This window comes from Topomyia yanbarensis, chromosome 3 (genome assembly GCF_030247195.1).
Source record: "Topomyia yanbarensis strain Yona2022 chromosome 3, ASM3024719v1, whole genome shotgun sequence".
In the NCBI taxonomy this organism is placed as follows: domain Eukaryota; kingdom Metazoa; phylum Arthropoda; class Insecta; order Diptera; family Culicidae; genus Topomyia; species Topomyia yanbarensis.
In genome coordinates this window covers 253,071,500-253,080,032 of record NC_080672.1, presented here as the reverse complement: position 1 = coordinate 253,080,032, position 8,533 = coordinate 253,071,500, and positions in this window count along the sequence as shown.

Below are 8,533 nucleotides of genomic sequence, written 5' to 3'. Positions count from 1 at the left end.
TGCGCATTTCGCCCCGGGTTAGATTATCGAACAAGCGTACACATTCCTTAAAAGAGTGATAAAGGTGCGTGTTAACGGCGAATAGGTCTAGGAGTGTTCAGTGCTCTCAACAGTTATTGCCTAAGAAACAAGGACACTGCAGAGTTCCAGGATATTCAGCGTATATGTGCACCTTAATCACATTTATAAGAAGTGTAAACTCTTGGGTGATAGTCCAATTTGGTGTGAAATTGACAATATTGTGACGTGAATTGACTTTTGTTAGCATACAATTCTCAAGTGAGTAAATGAGTGAAATGAAACTGTTCGAAACATCGAATCGAAAGCCGGTAAAATATAGAAATAGAAAGGTGGAAACATTTTCCGTTTTGAGTATGCTGGCTTCCTAATAGCGAAAATAACATAATAACAACTAAATTCTCCAATCAGAACGAAGCTTGTAAGCACGTGATGATGATGAAAATAAGTATGGTTGCGGAACTTTTTTTGCGAGAGTTGTCTTACTGGAACTGTAGTGCTAGGGTCTCGGCTGGGCTCCGCGTTAGAATCACTCACTACAATTGCAGACGAGATGGATAATGTCACTAATTAAAACACTGCTTAAGGCCAATTGCAGCGGGTCGTGATTCGGAATGTGATATTCATTGTACGGCTCAGATATGTGCAGGCGTGCATTTCGCTAGCGCGTGTATCATCGCGAAGCATAAATTCTATTTTATTATCGTGTGCCTTTTCGCATATTCGCGTGTGTTCTTGGATGATCGCGCGCGGACCATGCATCTGATACTTAATTTTTGGTGTACGGTTCAGATATTACCATATCACTAGAGTTCCCGGTCACGTCGCCATGGAACGTGTTATCTAGTGGATATGAACGTTATTTTTTGATTAGTCCAACTGAATGTATGGACATAAATTGCTAGGACGGAGAGTAAATATTTCTGGACGTGACCTTTACATTATCACGCGAACACGGGCGTTTGTGGGTCTGCGTTTAAAACAACGTTTGTAACTTGGTAAGTACATTAGCGTTCACCTTATTACCGGGGTGTTATAAAGTTTGCGCGATCGCGGACGTAGGTGTGCGTGGGTGATCGCGAAGGGCATAAGCGTTCGTATGTTATGTTTGTCGCCTGTGCTCGCGTGTGTGACTTCGCTTGTATATATCCGATTTTGTAACCGTGTGGTCATTCACATATTCGCCTGTGTTCTTGGATGGCTGCGCGGACCGTCGTTCTGATTTTTCTGGAGCTTTTATTCAAAACGACATATCTACAATGAGTGACTCTCTTTGTTTACTTTCTCTTTCGATTTTTACCGCGTCACTATAATACTTTTCACTTATTTTACAGTACAGATCGAAAGACGGTGGTTTTGACTAGCATATTATGCAAAGAGTTGAGGGATAAATGCTAAAGCGACCGAATTATTAACAGAAGAGAAAGTAAACAATGAGAATCACTCATTGTAGATGTCTTTTTGAAAAAAACGCTCAAGAATGAATTTTCGGTGTACGATTCAGATTCTAACAGTCAGTGAGTTATCCCATATCACTAGAATTCCCAGTCATGTCGCCATGGAACGTGTTGTCTAGTGGATGAGATTATTTTTCTTATTTTTTTAAATTTTGTTTTGTTCCGGACGTGCCCGATCGATGATCGCGCAAGCGCGGGAGTTTGTGGGTTGACGCTTGAGATCGCGTTTTTAAGTTTAAGAGTGCTGATATGTTCGTTTTATCACCGGGGTGTTATCATGTTTGCGAGATCGCGAGTGTAGGTTGCGTGGATGATCCGTGTGACCATTCGCATATTCACGTGTTCTGGAAAGATCGCGCAAACCGTAATCTCGTACTAAATTTAAGTGTGCGGTTCAGATGCTAAGAGGGAGTGGAAAGACCTAGGGTGCTGAGACCGAGGGTACTGGCGTCCGGATCGCGTGAACACGGATGATAGTAATTTGCGTTTGAGGCCGCGTTTGTAAATGTGTGGGTACTAAGACGATCACCTTATCACCGGGGTGTTATCATATTTGCGAGATCGCGGGCGCAGTTTGCTTGGATGATCGTGAGGGGCTCAAACATTTGTATGCTGACGTGATTTCGTAGCCATGTGGCCATTCATATATTTAAGTGATTTCTTGTGTGGTCGCGCGAATCGTGAGTGTGATATTTAATTTTCGGTATGCGGTTCAGATTCTAGCAGAGTGGGTTCCCCCATATCGGTAGGGTTCCCGGTCATGTCTCCATGAGACGAGTTGTCTAATAGGTGTGAGCGTATTTTCTTAATCGATCCAGCTGTAGGCATGGACCTAGGCTTCTAGGATCGAGGATAGACTTCCGGATGAGAACGATTCGTGATCTCGCGTGAGGGTATTTTTGTAAAACTTGGTTGATTTATTGTTTTTAGCTGGTAAAAAGAGGAAAAGTATAGAACGGAAAATAGGTTCACATCAGACCTTCCAACCTCCTCGATACACCACTATGGAGGCGTATTGTAATCAACATATTCAAGAGGATTTATTATATAAATCAAAGCCTGAGTAGTCATAATAATTGGTGGATTATTAACATGAGAACTAATTAAACTCTAGTAGTAGAACTTGGTGCAAATATAAACTAAAAAGAGCCAAGGTCCTTATTTTTAGAGAACTCTATTGAATCTGTTGTGGCTTGATGATGTTTACAATATTGCCAATCCCATCAACCTGCGAGAGGGAATGACAAATTATGCAAACAATCTTAAACTAAAAATTCCCCCACTGCACTAATAGGTGGATACAGAAAATTTTGATAATTTTATTTTTGTATCTATAAACCTACCACAGAAAATAACCAACATAATAAAGCAAAAATCAAAGAAATCCGTCATGTCGTTCTTGAGTTATGCGATTACGAACGGAAACCATTTCATTTTTATATATAGGCATATCTCAACCGTAACTTCACCATTGAATTCAGGGTGTCAAATGAAAAGGATTCATTTGTTATCGAACACTCAGTCGAGATAGAAGTCTTTTGTCATCGGTCCGTACACTCTATAGCGACAAATAGTGTTAATCCGCGTTCAAGGTTATTTGCACACTCTACGCCTAGTTGAGGTTTCAGTATTTTTTCCCTTCTTTTGTGTTTCTGTTTCTGAGTACCGTTAGCCGGTCAGTGACAAGTGAAGCAGTGTTCTTCTAGTAAGCCGTCTGGATACCGTTACCTACACAAGCTAAGTATTAGTTTTCGTTTCCCCTTCTTGGTTGTCTCAATAACGTGCACTGGGGAATAGGCCCGTGCAAAAATGACTTCCCCTGACGGCGGTTCATCTCAAGGTGAGATGGACGTCGAAATAAAATCGGCTCCCCGGCTCAAGGTATATCCGAGCTCGGCCACCGGGCCATATGTGATCTTCTTTCGGACCAAAGAAAAAAGTGTTTGAATCTGTTGCAGATTTCTCGAGTTCTGACGGATCGGTATTCGGCCGTGACAGAAATATCGAAAATTCGCCCTGATAAGCTTCGGGTGGTGGTTAACAGTTCAACTCAGGCAAACGATATTGCTGGCTACGAGCCCTTTACGAAGGAGTACAGGGTGTATATTCCAGCTAGCAGGGTTGAAGTCAGTGGGGTCGTTTCCGGATCGAGTCTGAATTGCGAGGACCTGCTAAAATATGGGACTGGCAAACGTTTGCATTCAGCATCAGTCGCAGCTGACGGCAAGAAAATATACGTCAACTCAGACTCTTATCGGGTGACCTTCGCCGGCTCTGCCCTGCCCAATTACCTCCTCTTTGACAAGGTTCGTCTACCTGTTCGCCTCTTTGTGCCGCGGGTCATGAACTGTACTAATTGCAAACAATTGGGACACACAGCCTCCCATTGTAGCAATAAAGCCAGCTGTGGGAAATGCGGTGGGAATCATGCGGATGATTCCTGTGGTAGAGATGTCGAAAAGTGTCTCTACTGTGGGGAAACCCACATGATCTCCCTTCATGTCCCGCGTACAAACAGCGCGAGGAAAATCTTAAGCGTTCCCTTCAGGGACGCTCTAAGCGATCTTTTGCAGAAATGCTTAAGATAGCTACGCCACCTGTCTCTACGAACATCTTTACCAACTTGTCTACTGACAAAGGCGACTGTGATGAACCCCAGGAGGGAACATCTTCTGCTGTGCCTAGAAGTAGTAGAAAAAGGAAGAACATTTCCTCTTCTAATCTTCGTCGTAAAGGCCAGAAGGTGTCTCTTCATGGTCCCCCTAAAATAACTACTCAAGGAAGTACTGGTGCAAAACCGAAGCAAGTCGCTCCCGGTCTCAGTAACCTGAGCTCAGAAAAGGAGTTCCCAGCACTTCCAGGAACATCAAAAACCCCAAGTGTTCCCATATCTCAGCCAGAGAAAGAAAACAGTGCTGGCTTAATAAATTTCTCTGACATTGTGGACCGTATTCTTACAGCGTTAAACATTTCTGACCCCCTTAAAAGTATCTTGATAAGCTTTCTCCCCGCAGTAAAAACATTTTTGATGCAGTTCACTGCGAAATGGCCCCTCCTTTCAGCGATTGTATCCTCCGATGGCTAATTCATCGAACGAGGTCAAGGATTTAATCACTGTTCTACAGTGGAATTGCAGAAGCATTATCCCGAAAATCGATTCGTTTAAAATCTTACTAAATAATTTGAAATGTGATGCATTTGCCCTATGCGAGACATGGCTCACTTCAGAAATAACCCTACACTTCCACGATTTTAATATTATTCGCTTGGATCGAAGACTCTTACGGAGGAGTACTTTTGGGGATCAAAAAGTGCTATTCTTTCAATCGGATCGACCTCCCCTCGACACCAGGCATTGAAGTTGTCGCTTGCCAAACCAGAATTAAAGGCAAAGACCTTTGCATTGCTTCCACCTACATCCCCCCTAGAGCATCAGTTAGCCACCGACGGCTTTGCGATATTGCGGAACTCCTCCCCGCACCGAGGCTAGTTTTAGGTGACTTCAACTCCCACGGCACGGCATGGGGTTGCCTTCATGACGATAATCGATCTACCCTACTCCATGAGCTTTGCGACAACTTCAATATGACTATTTTGAATACGGGCACGAATGACACGGATTCCTGCCCCTCCAGCGCGACCGAGCGCCTTAGATCTGTCCCTCTGCTCGACATCGCTGCGGTTAGATTGCATGTGGAAGGTAGTCTATGATCCCCACGGCAGCGACCATCTGCCAATCGTAATTAATATTGCTAACAGTTCAGGGCCACCGAATACAATCAATGTTTCGTACGACCTCACACGAAATATTGATTGGAAGAGCTACGCGTCCGCGATATCCGACAAAATCGAGTGCACTCAAGAACTTCCTCCGGAGGAAGAGTACGGGTTCCTGGCTGGCTTGATTCTCGATACCGCGATTCAAGCTCAGACTAAACGCGTACCAGACGCGAGCTGACGCGGGCGTCCTCCCAATCCATGGTGGGACAAAGAGTGCTCAGACGTGTACGCGGAGAAGGCCGCTGCGTATAAGACCTTCCGGGACGACGGGCTGCCAGCTAGCTACCGACAGTACGCGATGGCGGAAACGCGCACGAAGTGTTTGATAAAAGCCAAAAAACGTAGCTACTGGCGCCGGTTCGTCGACGGACTAACGAGAGAAACATCGATGAGCACTCTTTGGAGTACGGCCCGGCGCTTACGAAACCGAAACAGTACTAATGAGAGCGTGGAATATTCAAACCGTTGGATATTCGATTTTGCCAAGGTTTGTCCGGATTCCGCCCCGGCACAGATGATCTACCGCGCCGTGTCCCCTCACAATAACGCGAACGAAACACCGTTTTCGATGGTGGAGTTCTCACTTGCTCTCTTATCATGTAACAATAAAGCCCCAGGGCCAGACAGAATCAAATTTAACTTGTTAAAGAATCTGCCAGACTCTGCCAAGAGACGCTTGTTGAATTTATTTAATAAGTTTCTTGAGGGTAATATTGTCCCTCATGACTGGAGGCAAGTGAAGGTCATCGCCATTCAAAAATCAGGAAAACCAGCCTCCGACCACAACTCGTATCGACCGATTGCGATGCTGTCCTGTATCCGAAAGTTGTTCGAGAAAATGATCTTGTTTCGCCTCGATAATTGCGTTGAAGCAAATGGCTTACTGATACACAATTTGGTTTCCGCAAAGGCAAAGGGACGAACGATTGTCTTGCGTTGCTCTCAACAGAAATTCAAATGGCTTATGCTAGCAAAGAGCAGATGGCATCAGTTTTCCTAGATATAAAGGGGGCTTTTGACTCAGTTTCTATCAAAATTCTTTCTGAGAAGCTGCACCAGCATGGTCTTTCACCGACTCTAAACAACTTTTTGCTAAACTTGCTGTCTGAAAAACATATGCATTTTTCGCATGGTGATTTATCGACATCACGAATTAGCTACATGGGTCTTCCCCAGGGCTCATGTCTAAGCCCCCTTCTCTATAACTTTTACGTGAATGACATTGACGAATGTCTTGTCAATTCCTGCACGCTAAGGCAGCTTGCAGATGACGGTGTGGTCTCTATTACAGGTTTCAAAGCCGTCGATCTGCAAGGACCATTGCAAGATACCTTGGACAATTTGTCTACTTGGGCCCTCCAGCTAGGTATCGAGTTCTCCACGGAGAAAACTGAGCTAGTCGTATTTTCAATGAAGCGTGAACCAGCGCAACTACAGCTTCAATTAATGGGTCAAACTATTGCTCAGGTTTCTACTTTCAAATATCTCGGGGTCTGGTTCGACTCTAAAGGAACCTGGGGATGTCACATTAGGTATCTGAAGCAGAAGTGCCAGCAATAGATCAACTTTCTCCGTACAATAACCGGAACATGGTGGGGTGCCCACCCAGGAGACCTGATCAGGCTGTACCAAACAACAATATTGTCGGTGATGGAGTTCGAGAGTTTCTGTTTCCGCTCCGCTGCGAACATACATTTCATCAAACTAGAGCGAATCCAATATTGTTGTTTGCGTATTGCTTTGGGTTGCATGCACTCGACACATACGATGAGTTTAGAAGTGCTGGCGGGCGTCCTTTCGCTGAAAAATCGATTTTGGGAACTCTCATATCGATTGCTCATCCGATGCGATATCTTGAACCCGTTAGTAATTGCAAATTTCGAAAGGCTTGTCAAGCTCAATTCTCAAACCCGATTTATGTCCTTGTACTTCGATTACATGGCACAAAATATCAATCCTTCTTCATACTATACTAACCGTGTCAATCTCTTTCATGCTTCTGATTTAACTGTATTCTTCGACACATCCATGAAAGACGAGATTCGTGGAATCCCGGGTCACATACGTCCGCAAGTGATCCCAAGCATCTTTCATAGTAATTTTCGAGAAGTCGACTGCAACAAGATGTTTTACACCGACGAGTGAAGCCTCGACGGCTTCACTGGCTTCGGTATATTCAATCAAAACCTCACCGCCTCATTCAAACTCAATGATCCTGCCTCAGTTTACGTCGCAGAACTTGCTGCTATTCAGTATACCCTTGGGATCATTGATACTTTGCCCACCGATCATTACTTTATTGTCTCGGATAGCCTCAGCTCAATCGAGGCTCTCCGTTCAATGAAACCTAGAAAGCACATTCCATATTTTCTGGGGAAAATCTGGAAGCGCCTGCGTGCTTTGTCTGTAAGATCGTACAAGATTACCTTAGTTTGGGTTCCCTCGCATTGCTCCATTCCAGGTAATGAAGAAGCGGACTCTTTAGCTAAGGCGGGCGCTTTACAAGGTGACATATATGAAAGACCAATTAGCTTCAGCGAATTTTTCAGTATTACTCATCAGAGAACCCTCGAAAGTTGGCAAACTTCATGGAGCAATGGTGAACTGAGAAGGTGGCTACATTCGATAATCCCTAAGGTATCGACGAAACCTTGGTTCAGGGGGATGGATGTGGGTCGGGATTTCATTCGCGTGATGTCTCGGCTCATGTCCAATCACTACACGCTGGACGCACATCTCCGGCGTATTGGGCTCGTGGATAGCGGTATCTGCGCTTGTGGCGACGGTTATCGCGAAAATCGAACATGTTGTCTGGACATGCGCCGAGTACTCTTCTGCCAGATCTCAACTATTCGATTCCCTTCGGGCCCGAGGAAGATCACCCAATGTCCCGGTTCGAGATGTACTAGCAAGCCGCGATATTCTCTACATGTCCCTTATATACACGTTCCTCAAAACTATCAAGATCCAAATTTAAATGCCCCTATCTTTTCTCTTATCATTCCCAGAAGTGCCCTCTTCCGCCTACCGTACCCCAACGATGGTTTGATACGACTCCAAGACAAGACAAAACATCTGTCGAATGAACCAACAACACGAGATCTACAGTACAACATCACACGCGCAGCGCGGTGTGTTTCCGATCCGTATCTCGGCTCGAGGAAAACCGCCCGGCGTCCCAATACTTGATACATCCGTTCGAATCTGTAATCCTGGCCGTTGATTCCTGATGCCGGAAACTGAAAGTTTATATCCCCCCCCCCCCCGTTCAGCCTTGT